Source organism: Ursus arctos, unplaced genomic scaffold, assembly GCF_023065955.2.
Source record: "Ursus arctos isolate Adak ecotype North America unplaced genomic scaffold, UrsArc2.0 scaffold_11, whole genome shotgun sequence".
Lineage (NCBI taxonomy): Eukaryota > Metazoa > Chordata > Mammalia > Carnivora > Ursidae > Ursus > Ursus arctos.
In genome coordinates this window covers 42,842,914-42,863,153 of record NW_026622775.1, presented here as the reverse complement: position 1 = coordinate 42,863,153, position 20,240 = coordinate 42,842,914, and positions in this window count along the sequence as shown.

Here is a 20,240-nt window from a genome sequence, read left to right as displayed (position 1 = left end):
TGCAGTTCCTAAAACAAAATTCAAAAAAGTTTTTATGACACAAAGCCCCAGAGATCTATGAAGGATTTCTTTGGGTTTCAAGAAACCAAAAACAGTTGTGGCCACTACATTTGGTGACCACTGCAGTCCTGCCCACAAAGTTCTGCTCCACAATGGACACTGGAAACTTCATTTAATGAAGTTCAATTAAGCAGTACCTTTAGAAAGCCTAAGCTACAAGAAAGGGAGGCAAAAGTAAAAAAAACAAAAAATTAAAAAAAAAAAAACACAAAGAAGTGAAAAGGAGTTAGCGAAGAAAAAAGCAGATGTAACAAAATAAATATACAGCCATCAATGAATATATGATCACTGCTGATCTACAGAGCACAAGGTTTAAATCATTTTATCAGACAGGTCAACTGGATTTTACTACGCCTTACACTTTTCAGATAAATGTAGCCTAATGCCAATATGGCTCATGTTGCCAGCAATCTTTAAGAGCTCCACCCTTTATCAGAAATGGAACAGATGCTTGGAGTAAGTGAATAGAACTTCCAACCAGGGGGCGCCTGGTGGCACAGCGGTTGAGCGTCTGCCTTCGGCTCAGGGCGTGATCCCGGCGTTATGGGATTGAGCCCCACATCAGGCTCCTCCGCTATGAGCCTGCTTCTTCCTCTCCCACTCCCCCTGCTTGTGTTCCCTCTCTCGCTGGCTGTCTCTATCTCTGTCGAATAAATAAATAAAATCTTTAAAAAAAAAAAAAAAACTTCCAACCAGCCCCTGTTCCTAGAAGCTACTGGAGAAAGCAGGGATCAAAACCACTTCCGCTGAGCAGAAACAGGAACTACTGTGATTTCCAACTCGTAGCAACTTAAGAAAATTACATCACGGGCTCATCAGTGGCACAGTTGGTTAAGCATCTGACTCTTAGTTTCAGCTCCCATCGTGATCTCAGGGTTGTGAGTTTGAGCCCTGTGTCCAGCTCCATGCTCAGTGCAAAGTCAGCTTGAGATTCTCTCTCCCTCTTCCCCTGCCCCTCTGGCTCATGTTCTCCCACTCTCTCTCTCAAATAAATAAATCTTTAAAAAAAAAAAAAAGGAAAATTACATCAATGACTAAGCAGGAGCTAGGGAGAACCTGAGATCTATGCTGACCACTGTATACAAAAATGTGTTTTTAATTTTTTTAAATGAACTTTATTACCATATCCTTAGGTTGGCGGAAAAATCACATTGATCCTAAAGATTAATACTATGATTTATTCTGTTTCTTAATTTTATGTCTTTCTCATTTGGCGTTATCATGAACAAATACAAAAATTAAAATCCACAGTGGTGCCTGGGTGGCTCAGTCGGTTAAGCATTTGCCTTCAGCTCAGGTCATGATCCCAGGGTCCTGGGATCGAGCCTTGCGTCAAGCTCCCTGCTCAGCAGGAAGTCTGGTTCTCCCTCTCCCTTTGCCTGCTGCTCTCCCTGCTTATGCTCTCTCTGTCAAATAAATAAATAAAATTTTTTTAAAAAAATTAAAATCCAGGACACTTGGGTAGCTCAGTTGGTTAAGCGTCTGCCTTCAGCTCAGGTCATGATCCCAGAGTCCTGGGATGGAGTCCTACATCGGGCTCCTTGCTCAGCAGGGAGCCTGCTTCTCCCTCTGCCTGCTGCTCCCCCTGCTTGTACTCTCTCTCTCTCTGACAAATAAATAAAATCTTAAAAAAAAAATTCTCTTTAAAAAAATTTAAAATCCACAGTCTGGGAAATGCACTGAGCAAGCCATTTTGACTTTCAACAGAACTTTCCTAATAATAAATGGAAACCAAGTCATTGTAGCACAGCATTTTAAAAAGTATGAAATTTTCAGCCAGAGCACCTCAATTTGACTTAGCTCTGCCACTTTCCAGCTGTGCAAACTTGGTCGGCTTATTGTCTCTTTACTCACTATAAAATGAGAAGACCAATACAAGTTATCGCAAAGCTGCTGTTAGGATTAAATGGGGCAATGATGTAAAAGTCTTGTTAGAATTACCTGAGGTTTAATTAAAGGTTAGTTTTGATAAATACTAGAGGGCAGCACATCTTAATTTTTCATGTACCCACACTGCTTTTGTTTTTGCTTTTTTCAGAACCATCTTGTATTTTCTCAAAGATTGGGGTGTGGGTTTGTGATGTGGCAGACACAAACCTAGTGAAGAGCATTAGCTACAGTGGAGAGACGGTGGGAATGGAGAAGACATCACCAAAGAATCACTCCTTTAGAATAAGTGAAACTGTCACTACAGTTTTACCCACTCATACTTAGCATAGCACAGGCTCTGCTATGAGCTCTGAAGCCAGACCGCCTAGATTCTAATCCTTTTTCACGCACTAGCTATAATTTTGAGTAAGTTACTTAGCCCTTCTGTATCCTAATTTCCTCATCTTTAAAGATATGCAGATAATACACTGCCTATCTCATAGCTTTTATATTAAGTGTTGTTAAAAACCTCTAGGAATCATTTTTCAGATGTAAACACAAATACTAATTTTTATGCATATATTGGAACCTTTACAATCATTAAATATCTACAAACACCTATAGCTTAGAATCCAGATATTTATCTTTACGGTAACTGATTTCACAACAAAAGTATGACACTGGATGGAAAGAGGCTAAAAATAACTATCAGAAGAGGTTCAGTTTATTTAGTAGCCTACTGTAAATGCCAGAAAACTCCTACACATTATCTCTAGTCTCTACAACTACTAAAAGGGAGTCTCAACCTTGCTAAAAGAAAACTATTATTTCCACAGATGAAAAACTGAGGCTAAGAAAGACAAATTATCCAAGATCACAGAGCCAGAAAGTAGCACAGACAAAATTCAATCCCAGGTCTGCCTGATCTCAAAAATCCCCTCCTGTCAAGAAAATGCCCTTTTGCCACAACTTTACCTTAAAAGTCCCTCAAAAAAAAAAAAAAAAAAAAAAAAAAGTATCCAAATTGACTTTTATGCAAGTGGAATATTCAGAACTTATAAATTAATATACCTAAATCAGGTGACCTTTACAGTCCCTCTTAGTTTTCTGAGTGATGAATATAGCTATAAACACATTCTTATCACATACATCACACACATACAGTATTTTCACAGTCTTTAAAGCGCTTTGCAAACTATTATATTGTATTCAGTGGAGTAATTCTGAAGAAAACAAGGCAGGAAAGTAGCTTCTAGACCCATATAGTTTCTACTTGCCATCTACTTCATTTTCTTAGATTTAGCAGCCCAGTTTTCTTTATGAAGATAAGATTTATTTATCAAACTGCCTAATGAATGTATTGAAAATGAGATATTTGGGGCACCTGGGTGGCTCAGTCGGTTAAGGGTCTCGATTTTGGCTCAGGTCATGATCTCAGGGTCCTGAGACAGAGCCCCACATAAGGTTCCATGCTCATCAAGGAGTCTGCTTGGGCTTCTCTCTCTCCCTCTGCCCCTCCCCCACCCCTACTAGGGTTCTCTCTTAAAAAAAAAAAAAAAGGTAAGAAAATTAGATATTCAATAGGCATCCTAAATTCAACATATCCAAAACTGAGTATCACTGTATCTTCCAAACCTGTTTATGTTCCTTCCTGTTTTACAACTCCATCAATTCATCCATTCAACTAATAAATATACCACAACAAATATACTCCTTTCTCCTCCACACTTTCACAACCAGAAACTCGTGAGCTAATGCAGTATTCTTTTGATTCACAGCTAATCCGTCACAAAGATCTGCATATTTTACCTCTGAATACATCTTGAAATCAATCTCCTCCTTGTCCATCCCCCCAGCCTGTTCTCAATTACTTCTTACTGGAATTAGTACTAGGTTCCTAACTGTTGTTCCAGGTTTTAGTTTTACGCCCTTCAAACAAAATCTCCATGATGCTATCAAGGTGATATAAAATATGTATCTGATCATCTTAAGCTTTGACTACAAATCAAAACTAAAGGGAAAAAATGAGTACTTTTATGGTTTAATCTTAAGATCAAGAAGGCCCTTCTAAAAAATAAACAAAAAGCCTCAAAGGAAAATATTACTATATTATTTTTACTACATAAATATTAACTATTATTTGGAAGACAAAAAAAACAAAATCAAGTCTGAAAATTATAAACAGGGAAAAATGATCTGCAACACACACATTTAAGGCTAATTTAAAATAAAGAAGAGCAGCATAATTAAGCATAATTAAGAGCAAATTCAAGTACCTAAATAATTGCTTAAATGCAAATCCTGGTTCTCCCCCTTACTAGCTCTGACTTTGGGCTTCAGTTTACTTGTCCCCCAAAAATTGATAATAATAATTTCTACCTCACAGGGTTGTTATCAGGATTAAACATAAAGGGCTTAAAACAGTATTTTGCATATAAACACTATATATGTATTTACTATGTAATTAAGATACATCAGTAAATAAAACTAACTTCTAATAAAGTATTATTGTCTAATAAATTTATAAGTAAAGCACAAACTGCAGACAGGAATTGCAAACTCAGATTCATTCACTTGTTCAACAAATGTCTGTTGAGCACCAACTGTATGTGGGTACTACTCCTTATGTCTGGGATACATCAGTAAATAAAAGACCAAAATTCCTCCCTGGCATAGCTTGTTCGCCAGTGGCAGAAAACAAATGACAATAAAAGTTATAAGGAAGTAAGATATGTTAAAAGGTAGTAGTGTGGGGGAAGGGGAGACAGGGATAGGACACATGGAAGGAACTGACAGAAGACAGAGTATAATTTAAATAGGATAACTACTGCTGACCTCAGTGAGAGGATAACATTAGAGGAAAGAATTAAAAGCCTATCCATGCAACTAATTAGGAAGAGCATTCCACACAAATGGAAAAACGAAGACAAAGGTACAAGGTAGAAGTGTGCATGGCACACAAAAGGTACACCAAGGGGGCTGGTATGGTAAAGCGGGGGGGGGGGGGGGGGGGAGGGCGGGACAGTAGGAAATGAAGTCAGAGAGGTAACAAGCTGCATAACACTGACCTTGTAAGTCAGGTCACAAAGGGCTTTAGCTTTTATTCTGAGGTAAATGAGGAGCCACTGTAGGTTACTGAACACAGGAATAATACGATCTTTCCTTTTAAAAGGATCATTTGGTTATTGTTTTGAAAAGTCAAAAGAGGTTGGGTGCCTGGCTGGCTCAGTTGGTACAGCATGCAACTCTTAATCTCAGGTTGTGAGTTCAAACCCCACACTGAGTGCAGAGTTTACTTAAAAACCAAATCTTTAACAACAATAACAAAAAAGGAGAGCAGAAGTAGAAGCAGGGAGACCAATGAGAAGACTATGACTAAAACTCAGGTGACAGATAATGGCAACATGGACCAGAGAGGTCAGTGAAGGGGAAAAGAAGAAAAGTGGTAGTCTCTGATACGAGATATATTTTGAAAATATATCCAACAGAGTTCACTGACAGAATGGATACGGATTGTGAGATAAACAAAGAAGTCAAGGATAACACCAAAGTACTGGCTTGAGCAATGAGAAGCAGAGAGATGAGGAAGACAGAGTTAGAACAGATTTTACGGGTAGGATCAGAGTTCAGTTTTGGACATGTTAAGCTTTTGTATCCACTAAATGACCAACTCAAATGCCTACAAGGCCCTGGGAAGAAAAGTTAAATGAATAGAAAGGCCAAGGATAAGACTCTAAGAAGTGCTAAGCACCATCTGAAAAGGGCATTGACTACCCAATTCTAGTAAATTGTTACCATGATCAAATCCAGTTTGCCCAGTTATGCCAAATTTTCCAGTTTTTTCAGGAGGGAAGCCAGAAATCTGCAGATTTTTATGTGAAATCACAATTTTTAAAATTTGAGACCCAAAGAGCTGCTTTTACCTACTAAAACAGCAAAACTGGTGGGAATGCAATTTGGTACAGCCACCACGGAAAACAGTATGGAGGTTCCTCAAAAAATTAAAAACAGAATTACCATATGATTCAGTAATTCCACTACTGGGTATTTACCCAAAGAATACAAGAACATTCATTTAAAAAGATACGTGTGCCCCTATGTTCACTGCAGCATTATCTACAATAACCAAGAAATGAAAACAACCTAAGTGTCCACTGATAAATGAATGGATAAAGAAGATGTGGTATATTCCATACACTGGAACATCACTCAGTCATAAAAAAGAATGAAATTGTGCCATTTGCAACAACACGGATGAACCTAGAAGGTACTATATGCTAAGCAAAGTAAGTCAGAGAAAGACTAATACCTTAAGATTTCACTCATACATGGAATTTAAGAAATAAAACCAAATGGACAAACAACAAAGAGACAAAACAGAGAACCCCCAAAAATCCTCAAAACAAACTCTTAAATACAGAGAACCTGGTGGCTGCCAGAAGGGAGGTGGGTGGGGTGGTAAGTGAAACAGATAAAGGGAATTAAGAGTACACTTAGTTAGATAAGCACTGAAAACATACAGAATTGCTGAATCACTATATTGTACACCTGAAACTAACATAACACTATGTTACACTTTAATAAAAAATAAAGTAAAATATTGCAAAGCTACATACATGTCACTTCATTTACATGTGCAGGTACTCACAGGCTTTAAAAGAGCATGACTAAAAAGTAATCTGGTAGAAAAGCATGTTCAAACTTAGTCCTGGGTATATATTAGTTCTAAATTCCAATTCAAAACTTAAAGAGAAATTCTCACAATTCAGTTCAATTCTCTACACATTTATTAAATGTTTTCTATGTCTGAGTCACTTTACTGGACTTTCATTTATACTGATGACCCTGAGGGGTAAACTACAATCATGGGTGTTTGGTGCTGGGGATAGACAGTATGCCTTAATAAAACTTTCTATTACGCAGACAGAATTGTACTAAGTGAGAAAGGACTGCCACAGAAGGTAACTTCCTGCCAAGTGAAAGTATTCAAACATGGGCTAAACATGCTGTAGAGATTCAAGCAAAGGGTGCACTGCTGGACCATGTGGTTTTTACCAGTCCTTCCAAAATTTAGTACAGAGTTAAAGCAATAGATGCTGCCTTAAAAGAATTTATAATCCAGGATATGAGTAATATCATCATCATCCAGTTAGGTGCCTTCTGATTTAAGCCTGCATTTTCAAGAGCTTCTCTATAAGTGATTCATAGTTCCTTAAAAACAGAGTATTGCATAGTCAAAAAAACCAAAACAAACCAAACAAAAAACTGAAAGCAGTACAAAAACTATACAGACCAAACAAAACACCTACAGACATTTTATGGTTTTAACTCTGGGCTGCTTAAGGGCAGAGATCCCACCTGCCTTGAACACTTTCCCTGTTATCCACTACAGTGTTTGGTATACAGTAGGTACTCAATAATTATTTGTTGGATGAAGAGTCTAACAGAAAATTCAGAAAAATCCTTACCAGGACTTCATACACTGTTAAGAGGCATATATTTAATTGGAATTATCTTTTTAGAGGGAAATTTGGCAATATTTATCAAAATCTAAAATATTTATAAACTTAGTAATTACTAAAAAATTAACCTACAGATATAGTTGCACAAGTACACAAAAATATATGCACAAGCGTGTGGAATGAAACAATGTACGTAAAAGCAAAAATCTGGAGGGGCCCCTGCGTGGCTCAGTCAGTTAAGCGTCTGTCTTCTGCTCAGGGTCCTAAGATCAAGCCCTGCTGTGAACTCTCTGCTCAGCGTGGGGTCTGCTTCTCTGTCTTCCTCTGTGCGCTCTCTCGCTCTTGTTCTCTCTCAAGTAAATAAAATCTTAAAAAAAAAAAAAAAAAAAAAAAATCTAGAAAATAGCTAGTTGTCTACAAATAAAGTATTCAAAAATTATGGTATAACTACATAATGGAATATTATGTAACTGTTTGAGAATGTCAAATTTCTATGTACTGATATGGAAAAATGCTCAAGAAATATATGAGGAAAAAGTATGTTGGAGAACAAGATGTTTACGGGTTTACCAATTGAATGTTTTGTTTAAAGATATTCACGTATACATTCACATCTGCAGAAGCATGAAAAAATTTTAGAAAAATTTACAAGAAACTTTAACAGTAATTGTCATTGGTAAGTAGAAATGAGGCGTCAAAGTACCCTAACTTCTCACTTCTCTGTGACTGTCAAGAACATGTGCTACTTGTATTAAAAGCAAGAAGCCTGATTTTCAGGGGTTTCCCACTCTTCCTTCAGTATAAAATCTAAACTCTTTAAAAAGCCATAGGGGCGCCTGGGTGGCACAGTCAGCTAAGCTCCGACTTTTGGTTTCAACTCAGGTCTGATCTCAGGGACTTGAGATCAAGTGCAGCATCAGGCTGCGCTCAGCGCAGAGTCTTGCTTGGGTCTCTCCCTCTTCCTTTGCTCCTCCCCCTCACTGTAATAAATAAATAAATCTTTAAAAAGAAAGAAAGAAAAAGAAAACGTCATAAAGGTCCTTTCATAATCTGGCCCAGCCTACCTCTCCAACATCATTTCTTCCTATATGTCAACAACAATACTTACCTATTTGCAATTTGTCAAATGTGCCAGGTTCTCACATACCAGCCTTTGTGTAGCTTGTTCCCACAGTCCTTTCCCACTCTCTTTTCCGTTCCCATTCCTAATATCCTCTAGGAAAACCACCCCATGACCCTCCCTTCTCAATGCTAAATTAGGTATTCCTCTATTTTTACTTCCATCACAGAACCCATCTCGGAGCATTGGTCTGTCAATTCCTTCTACCTCCTCCTCCCCTAAATTCTGCCAGATATCTGGAAGGGTCTAGTCTTTTATTTCCAAATCTCTACCACCACATACACTCCCTGGTATGTGATTATCGTTCAGTGAATGAGACAGAAAGGGAGGGACATTGTGATTTAATTAGAAATAATAGACTTAGGTGAGTTCCGTGCTTAGTCAAGAGATCTTTGACAAATTACTTTACAACCTTACCTTTACTTTCCTTACCTGTGAAAATCCATTTTATGTTTATTTCTTCACTCATTTATTTAGCACCTTATAAACCCTGCATGATGACAGGCACTTTATAAACATTTCATTTATTACTTAAAATAACCCTGTGAGGTATTATTCTATTCCATTTCAAAAATAAACTGAGACTAAGATAAAGTTATAGAGTTAGCAAATTGGTAGAGTAGATATTCAGTAGAGACACTCAGTAGAGACCTGTCTGCCTAAATATTGGGCTCCTAAAGCCCTACTTTAGATTACCTTCATTTTAGATATTTAATAATCTGAGATCTCCAAAAAGTGACGTGATTTGCCTGAAATCATATAAATTGCAAAACCAGTACCTAAATCCAGATTTTTTTCACATCAATAGTTTTTTTTAACACAATTGTTAACAACTATTCAATTACTCATGCCTCTTTTGAAAAACTATAGCAGCATTTAAAAAAAAAAAACTATTAACTTAAGAGGGGGAAAAGTCAATAAAAAAATAATTTTTTGGAAAACCCTAATAAAATAATTTCAGATTTATTAGAGACCTTAAAAATCATCTCATTCTATCACCCACCTGATGTTTGCCTCTCCTTTACAAAATTGGTACAAAGCAGTCACCTATTTTATTCTTGAATTCTTTCAAGAAACTCACTGTTCTCTAGAACAATTTAAGTTTGGTTAACTCTTTAAGAAAGTTCTTCCTTATAAATGGATCATAATTTCTTCCCTTGTAACTTTCACATATAGATCCTCATATTATCCTTCTGGCCAAACTGAACATGCTTCTTTCATAGAACTGTATTTGAAAAAGTATTCTCCTCTTCTTCAAACTAAACATTACCAGTTCCTTAAACCCAATACTTTCTAAAATGATGTCCCTTAGAATATTATTATAGGAGCTATTAACAGGCCTCAAAAATGTGTTCCATACCTAAATACATCTGAGAATCACTAGACCTCTCTCTTAAGAGTATCACAATGAACATCAGCATAATAAGTCCATGAAAAGTTTCCGTTAAAACAAATCTTTCAGCTTTAACGCCTGTTTCTCAAACATTTCAACACGACACCCTAATTTTCCTTGCTACTTCTATGAACTTTCTATAAAATTATTTGGAAAATGCTGCTTTAACTGCTCTTTACATGATACAGTTTCATGTTCCCTCACTATTCTCTTTTTCCTTTAAAAGCACAGTGGCCAAAATTACAGAGAAAGATGACATTGGTGTCCTACATAGCTGCATGGCATTAATGGTTCAAATCAAGCATACTGTCAACAAAATATCCAAATCTTCCCTAGCCTATGTCAAAGTAACTGGATTTTAAAGCCATACTGAATTTCATCGTATTAGATTCAACCTACAAGTTCTTCTTAATGACCCCTCTGATCTTTTATCCACTTGTGTCCCATCTATAAAATGGCCTAACTTAACCTCCTTTTCCAAGACACAACTTTTTTTTTTTTTTTTTTTTTAAAGAAAGGGAGAAAGGTAGGGGAGGGGAGAAGGAGATAGAGAATCCTAAGCAGGCTCCAAACCCAGCAGGGCCCCAAGATTATGACCTGAGCTGAAATCCAGAGTTGGACACTTAACCGACTGAGACACCCAGGCATCCCCAAGACATAACTTTCTTATTTTCATGCTTAATTAAGAGCAATCTTCCCAAATATAACCAGAAAATATCTAAAAACTGCCCTAGTTGGAACAGTTAATAGTAATGATTCTACACTGTCTTTTTAAATAGTCAACATTCTGTCATCCATGTAATGAGACTGATTATCTACCCATTAATATTATTTGGGTCCTGATAATTCATTTTAAAAATGTATTTACATCTGAAGAACAAGTATATGTGATATTGTGAAGAAACTTCTTTTTTTTAAATAATAAAGCTACCTTTCTCTATTTGAGATTGTTTTTCTAGGTTTTGACATTATACCATCATTGAAGATTTTCTACTAAGAGAATATTAGAACAAGTGGACCTTAGATCACCTCCAATTTTACACAGAGATAACCAAGAGCAAATAAAGTAGAGCCTTGCTTAAGGTCACAAAACTAGTAACTGAAAAGACCTGTGGTTCAAACCCTCAGACATTTATAAACTCTGGCTCTCTTCTATAATTTAGTCCAGAGGGACTTTAATAGCCTAAACATCCCACAGGACACCACACTGACCCATTACACTAAAGACATCATGTTGATACAATGTGGAGAATAGGAAAAGTATGAAATTTATATATTTTAAACATGCTACTAGTTTAATATACTACCTTACATATCTATTTACTGCTATAAAAACTAATAAATATATCTTCTGCTTCCATTTTACCCAAAATGTGGAATTTAATTAATTCACAGTTTTGTTTTGTTTTTCTATAACTCATAGCTTACTCTAAATGGCTGATCTGTGCAATCCAACCCACCCCTGCAATTACTTACAGACATATATTTTGGGTCAATTTGTGTCTCTAAAGTTGTATTTTTAAAGATATTATCTAGGGTGTCACGCTGAAATTGGTTAGTCTACACATTAAAGACTCTTTTTAATAGACAATGACTAGAAAAATGGCTAGACTTAGTACATTTAAAGAAATCTAAATTAAAATATTTTAAAAACTTAAAATTACAGAAGTATAAGACATACAGGAGTCACTAATCTCACCATATTCTTTTTTTTTTTGTCTCACCCTCTCTCTAGAAAGGAATGTGTTTTGGGGTACCTGCGTGTTTCAGTCAGTTAAGTGTCTGCCTTTGGTTCAGGTCATGATCCTGGGGTCCTGCGATCTGGGTCCCTAGTCAGGCTCCCTGCTGAGCAGGGAGTCTGCTCCTCCCCCCAGCTTGTGCTCTCTCTCTGCTCTCTCTCTCAAATAAATAAATAAATAATTTAAAAAAAAAAGGAAGGAATGTGTTTTATCTTAAAGCCTCCACAACAAAAGTAACATATACACATATCTAATTCAAAATCTAAAAATATCTAACTTTAATACCATATTTAATTTAACGAACTACTTTTCTAAAAAAGCCAGAATTCAAGAACCTCAACCAGAGAATTAAAAATCAAATCTAAAACAGGCATAAAATATCTTTATATTTGTTCTAAAATATTCCAGAATCTGAGAATTACCAAAATTCCAAGGAAGCACAGCAGTCCTATACACTATAACAAAACTGACATACCAACTGAAGCTTCTAGGCTCAATTAGTTTTGCTGACCCAAGGAATCTGGGGTAAAGGAAGGAGAGTCCTGAGCAACAGAATGACATAAACAGCTTAAAAAGAAAAAAAAGGGGAGGGGGGGGCGCGTCAGATTTAAAGGTGTTATGCCCACATACAAACACTAGTTTTCACAGATAAATCTTTTTCCTAAATTTTGGACTTTCAAAGATTGCTCTCCAGCTCAGTTTCAAAAGTAAAATTAGAAGAAAAGTTAAAGAAAAAAATCTTCTAAGCTATAAAGTAGAAGGCCAAATGACATAACCAATCACATGATAGGTATTCAAGTAACAGTCTGAATCAAGCCTTTAGCTTTAAATGCTAACTACATCCTCATTAATTTTAATCATCTTAATAAGTTGACAAAATATAAATTTTCAAATTCATACTGCCTTTCAAAATAGAAAAGATATTCATAAAAAATTACTAGCTCATTTTTAGCAAAATATACATGAAAATTAATCGTTTATCTAAAGGAATTTGTGTCAGCTGCATTCAAACTACTTAAATTGAAACTTCATCTTATGAATTACGGTAAAAATTTATGAAGTGAAAATGAACATTTTACAAATGTCACTATAATTTTTAAAAAGTGAATGCAATAGTGAAGAAAACATTAATTTTTAAGGTATCAAAATGCTATGAAAGCACATTAGATCTTTATGGCATTCCTTAAATTACATGGTATTAAATTCCTGATTTGCTGGTTCAATTGTTATTGAATATGGTATGCTGAAACCACAGTTGCCAAGTCAGTGGAGGGAGGTTTTTTAGTGACAACTCATTTTAGTGACAGACTGCACTATTTTCCACATGGTTGGAAACTGAGAAGGATTACTCAAAAGTGTATGGATTTAGAAGTTTAACATTATTTCAAAATAAAAGGGTATAGACGGATCAATTCAATTCCATTTTAAATTATTTTTATTAAAAAATGAGGACACATTTTTATTCCTAGAAGTTAAATATATAATGTATAAAAAGTGTTGGTACTGGGTGTTTCACAACTTTTAGTAATACTGTGGAGGGCAGTATTGTTTTTAATTATATAATTAACAATAAATTTTTTTAAATATTGTGTTGAACACAAAATTCTCTGAATTTAGGATAAATATATCCACAATACAACCAAAATTCTTGTATGCACTACTCAATATACTGCTATTCCTTACATAAGGTCTTCTATAAGCTTTCATTCAAAATGGTACAATTTCAACATATTTTCTTTCCTCATTTTTTTTGTTTTACCAACGATCAGATAGTAAAATAAAATAAGACACAACCCAGCACTAACATACAAATCTGGACAGATTTTACAACAACTGTTTGATTTGTATTCACAAACGGTACTTAAAACATGTCTGTTTCCTAACAACAAAAATGACCACGTTAAAAATGAGGCTTAATTTCAGTCCATAAATTCAGCATAATCTTATAATTGTTAACTCATAATACATCAAATAATACACACGTTTATATTCCAGATGTTGATACGTATTATAATCTTTGGCAATAATGTTCAAGTCCAATACTCCACCCTCTGAAGTGAACATTAGCAATTAAAGCAGTGCCTTAAACAGAAACTAAGGCTCTGCTAGTATTTAGCAATTGCAGCACTAACAGTTGCCTTTACGTCTATTACAGCATATAGGTGCAAACAAACAAATTTTTAAGAAGAAACTTTTAGATGTGTACCCTGGAAAGAAGTCAATCATTAGAGCTGAGGGAGCTTTAATTCTGAAAATCTCTGAACGGAAGTTTGTCCAAATGCTCAACTATACATTGTAGTGATTCTTGAAATGAAAATATCTTCCTATTATTCAAATAAGGAAAATTCTACCGACACGTGGGTATGTTATTTATATCATTCAACATATCCTGCTTCCTGATTCTAACGCCATTCTCAAACACAAAGTGGAACAGACCTGAAAGAGAAGCCAAGTCTTAAAAAGCTCCTCCTGATATTCCCTCGACAGTATTGGCCTATATTAGCACCACCGTATATTATAAAGGCTATAAATTATTTGTCAAGAATGTAAAGAGAGCGCTTAAAGAAACTTCAACATTAACTAAATTCACAAAGGAGGAAACTGGTGTCCACATTAACTGGTTCTGGCTTCCCAAGGATCTCAGAATCAACATCAATGCCACGATTAAATTCCGGGTCTCCTGACTCCAGGTTTAGTGGTATTTCCAGGACTCCAAAGAAAATACTCTGAAAAGTTTGTAATTAAAACTATCTGACGTTAGGAAACACAGATGATACCACTGCGGGTATTACCGTCCATAGCTGCCTGCCGCGTGGGGAGAGGGGGTCAGTTATCTTTCCCGCACACCCGCAGCCTTCCACGGTTCAAAACCCTACACGCAAGAGAGCACTTTGAGAATCAACAGAAAGAGTTAAAGGCAGAGGAAAGTTCGAGGCTCATCCCCAGTTAGAAGTCAGTGAAAACAACGTGATTGCCAAATCTCACCCAGGAGTCGGGACTGCCCGGACGTCGTCCCAAAGTCTCTAGAAGGGACGCGCGGGCGCGACAACGGCCAGACGCCCTTGACGTGTGGCGGTCGACGGACGCAGTGTTAGGAGAACATGGAGGGCAGCAGGTGGGAAGCAGCCGGAAGGTGGCGGGGGAGAGCGGAAATAAGGCAGAGAGAGGGCAGGGCGCCGGGGAGCGGAAGGAGCCGCCAAGGGGCCTCAGACTACATGGGGAACTGGGAGCCAGATGGCTGGAACCACGTGGCACAAAGGATGACAGCAGGAGCTATCCAGTCAAAGATGCCCTCTGGGGCTGGAAAGCCGGGCCTTTGACACTAGCCCTCCCGATGCTCGACGGGGCAGGGGAGTGAGAAGGACGAATTCCGCAGACACCGCCTCCAGTGGGGCATGGGTCCCCACTGCGTATTTGGCGTGACAATGTGTCAGACAGGGACTTATGCGGCTGGGAGGCAGGACCTCCAGCCGTTACCAGCAGTGTGGCAGTGACCCCGCTGTCCCCATCCCCTCCTCACCCCTTTGGGTCTTCAAATGTTGGTCCTAAATCCCTGGGACCAACGACCACAAACCGCCGCCACCGTTTCGGGGACCAGTCGGTCGGAGGAGGGGGTCGCGGCAGGGGGAGGGGAGCCCACGGGGAGGAGCTCGCGCTGTCCTCGCGCCTAGGTTTGTCTCCCAGCAGGCGCTGCGCGCAGTGGCCTGCACAGCTCCACGAGGAGTGGAGCCTCAACCAATCAGAGACCAGCCCCGGGGAGGAGTCAGGGAGGGGAGAGTGGGAGGGACCAAGGTTTTAATCAGAATGAGGCTGTCGGAGGGGAGTAAAAGCTCTTGGAGTGACAGGCACTTTAACCAATTGGAATTAGGAGAGCGAGTTGTTTGTTTTTTGTTTTTTTCCGGGCTATGGGTGTACAAGTAATAATGCCAAAAGAAAATCCTGCGTGTTTTGTTAAGGTGTTTAAAACAAAGGCTATGATTTTGACATACTTTTTTTACTTCGGGGAAAATACAGATACATTGTCATGGTTCTTCTCATTTGACGGAGTTTTCAAGTCTTAACCTACTTTAGACCTTTTTTAATAAGGGCGTGGGGATGGAGGATGGAGAGGTATAAGGCTAACGCGTATATTTGCAAATAGGACTAGACACATAAAAGTGAAGTGTTTTAAATGCCTAGGAGAATGGGCTGAATCAGGAGACCTCGAAATAGGGCTGATTCCACCCCTAATCAGTTTGGGGGAGAGACGGCTGTGTCAGAGCTGAAGAACCAGGTATTATGCTTGTGTAAAACCAATTTACACAGGTACAGTTGTGCATTATTCTGCATACACGCCTTGAATTTTGCTTCCTTTGAAGATAGAATGTGAGTTTAAATGGCAAAGAAAATAAAAACGGCTTTAGGAACCTATTCTGTTGCTAATAGACTCAGAATATTAGAGCTGGAAAGAACCTCGATCATGTAGCTTCTGCTTTAACAAATGAGGAACTTGATGTCCAGAATAACCCACTGGGTTACACAAAAACATAGGTGCCCTCATACCCACCTCAAGGTGCTTTCCTCCACATTAACTAGTGGTTTCGGTTTGTCATCTCCATATGTTCAAAACACTAACATAGGTCTTAAATTTTGTTAACAAGACATGCTCGTGTAGTTTTTACCCCTCCTCTCATAGTAGGAATTAGCAAGGACTTTGGAGTCTGACAGATCTGGACACAAACTCATGTTACCATTTTGTGGTTGTGACATAACTTCTCTGAGCCCCAGTTTAAAATGGGGATTGGGAGGGTTTTTTTTTTTTTTTTAATTTTATTTATTTATTTATTTATTTATTTATTTATCAGAGGGAGAGAACACAAGCAGGGGAGCAGCAGCAGAGGGAGAAGGAGGCTCCCCACCCAGTCCTGATGCAGGACTCCATCCCAGGACCCTGGGATCATGTACCTGAGCAGAAAGCAGCAGCTTAACCGACTGAGCCACCCAGGTGTCCCAGGGACTGGGAGGATTAATGATAAATAATGTTAACAAATATTGAGCACTTGTTATGTGTCAGAAACAACTATAAGGTGTTTTCACATATTAGTTCATTTAATTCTTACAATAGTGTTGGCAAAATTACCTGTCCCATGTAGCTGCATGTATCAGATGGAGACACCCAGACAGAGTAGTTTGTTCAAGGTCATACAGCAAGCAAGTTTATTTCCACTCTGACCCCTGCAGACATAACCACTATGCTATACTGTCTCAAAATGTGTCCAGAAACAAGTGGCATAATGCCCAGAGCATGTTAAGTTGAAGCTTAAAAAATATCTTCCTGGGGCGCCTGGGTGGCACAGCAGTTAAGCGTCTGCCTTCGGCTCAGGGCGTGATCCTGGCGTTCTGGGATCGAGCCCCACATCAGGCTCATTTGCTATGAGCCTGCTTCTTCCTCTCCCACTCCCCCTGCTTGTGTTCCCTCTCTCGCTGGCTGTCTCTATCTCTGTCAAATAAATAAATAAAATCTTAAAAAAAAAAAAAAAATCTTCCTAAACTGTCTGCCCTTCAGTCCGTGAATACCACCACTCTCATGTATACAGGTTATCTGCCTATAAAAACAATAATGAGAAATAAAACAACTAGAAATTGAGGCATAGAATGTAACTACTTGGCTGCTTTGTGTTTTGTTTTTTTTTTTAACATGTCAATTCTCTACCTCAAGTACTGCAAAGGTGGCAAGCTCTGTCATATTGATTACTGTTAGAGGCTGATCTTTCATTTCGCTAAAAGGAGATTACCCACATTATTTATTTTCATGTCGATTCCATCTCAATTCTCAGTAATTAATTCTAAATACATGTGTTTAAGGTTAAACTAGCTGAAATTGTGTTAAGACATATTAGTTTGAAAAGTTCAAACAACTAAACTATTTCTAGAAGTTGCTGTAAGATCCTTAAAGCCTCAGGAGGTGGAGATGCCATCTTGTGAAGTGCAAAAGATAGTTCCTGGAAGTAGCCTAAAGGGTTATTTTACATTTCTAGCTACCTTTTTTCTTTCCACCAGATACCCTCCCCCACCCCCATATAAAGAAAACCAAATAAACAAAGGCTTCTCAACAGGCATTAGTCAGGCCATAGAACCTTGCTCAGATGAAGACAATGCTATTTAAAGACCCTTGCAGTACTTAGATTGTATGCCCTTTTGGTCAGATTTCTTCTAAATTTTTTTACTATCCAAAACCTATTAATAGATATATATTTTCAAAAGCCATAAAAACTATATTCTCTGTATATAAAAGTAAAGGAATGGCCGTTATTTCTCAAGGCTCCTAGAAAAGAGAATGTTAAATACCTTTACCAATTAGAATTCTTTTTCAGGAATAAATTCCAAATTAGGGCTTGCTATAAGTTTACAAGTTTATGGGGAAAGGAGATCCAAATTAATAGGAAGACTGAAGATAAGTGATATGGAGGTATTTTTTACTGAAAAGAAGCCTAAAATTGGATACTTGTTGGTAAGGGAAAAAAATAGAAAGGGAGTTTCTCTGCATGACTATGGAACCTGGGAAGAAAAAGTTATCAATAAAAATTGAAAGGGATGTAAAAAATATAGTTGGTTCATGTAGTCTAGATATCATATAAATGTGTTTTTTCTCATATGAAATGCAATTTTCATATGCATATGAAGAATAAATATCTTCATATACCTTCTGTAAAATACAAACCCCCCAAAAAAAGGAAGAAAAGCAATAAGAACTCTGTATAAATGTTTAAAATCCAACTTAGGCCTAATAAAAGAAATGAAGGGTAAACAGTTTCATACAAAAAAGAGCATTGTGTAGTGTTGGAACTTCCTCCCTCCAAATCTGACAGTGATAGCACAGATTCACAAAACATAACAACTGTCTGCATATTTATAGAATGAATGATCTTTCTACAGGACACAGCTTGGGAGCTAAGGCCCATCCTTTAATCTGGTAACTCTCCAATCTAAAGGATATCTCAAAACACTTTCAGAAGTATGGGGGCTTTAAAAAAAAAAAAAAATCTCAGAGTAAATATATAAACATATTTCACTGACCCTCATTTGATGCTTTCTGCTTGACAGATTAATTTGAACTTTTGATGTCTGGGGTGTAAATGTCAGCATCATGATGATTATAAGGTGGAATAGGTGCTTTTTCCAGTTGTGGTGATAGGCTATCCCCAGTCATCTTTACATTCAGTCAGTGTACCTCCTGTGATTAACAGCCTATCTTCCCGAGGCAACAAATTAGAAATAGAGATCTTTGTACATAATTTAATAGTCTATACAAGGACCAAACCTGTAACTAAGGCCTCAGTTAACATAGGTGCTAGCTAAAGGAAGCAGTAGTAAAGCCAACCTTTGCTGATTGGTATTAGTTGTTAGTTAACATCAAGATCCGGTCATCCAATTGTTATTTTTTTTATTCAACTACAATATTAGAAATAGTACTTGACAATCCCGTAGAAATAATCTTTCCCCCCCTCTGAGAAACATAGACTTAACTCATATGAAATAACTAACATATGTAAAAAACAACTTTCTCTCTCTCTCTCCCTCCCTCTCTCTCTTTTTAAGTAGGCTCCACACCCAGTGCAGAGCCCAGCCCAGGGCTTGAACTCATGACCCTGAGTTTGAACTCATGACCCCAGGATCAAGACCTGAGCTGAGATCAAGAGTTGGATGCTTAACCGACTAAGCCACCCAGGCGCCCCTAAAAAATAACTTTCTGATTAAAACTTTAAACACTTGGTTGGGAAGAGAGTATGATGAACTCTTTCCTGTCTTACCTTACTGGAGAAGCTTTGTTAGGTAACAAATTACAGTGGCACTAGAGCTGACAGACACCCTAGCAACGTTCAGCTGGGAGAGCCAGAATGACTTGCCCCAAATCACAGAGTCAGTTAGTGGTAGTACTGGATCTCCAGCTTCTTTCTTCTGACTTTCAGTCTTAAAAACTGGCTTTTAAATTGTTTGCTTTAAATTCGACAGTGGTTTTAAAAACCCATCATAAATATATTCAATGAAGAAAATGATTTTGGCTGCGGACAACAGGGTCAGCTTTGGCTCAGGGATTTTAGTACGCCTGGCCATAAAGGATGTGTGAAGTAAAGCAGTTTCTTGGGTCATTTCTTTCTTCACACTCCATGGGTGGGACCCTCCCAAGGTGACTCCAGCTATGTCTATCTAATTCAGTTATTGTCTTAGCAAAAGAAGCAGAAGGAGACTCCCTCTCTTTGCCCAGGAGAGCATTTTGCATTTTCTCAAATGCAGGGAGTAGAGAGTCCATGGAACTCTAAGGGGGAAGTAGAATAGCATTACAATCCACAATCCAGTCCGTTAGTGTTTTAAATTAAAGCATCAGCTCTTTCTAATAAATCATTATATTTGTTTTAACTTGCATTGATCTGCTTATATGTACAATCTCTAGGGCATCCTTGAAATCACTGACCTTTTATGTTCTGCCAGCTTTTACTTGTTCCATTCCAAGCTTCATTCTTAATAAATGGGATACTTCTCCTTTGCATCTCAACCCTTATCTTAGCACCACTGACTTATTAAGCCCTTGCAAGTTAAAAAAAAACAAACAAAACAAA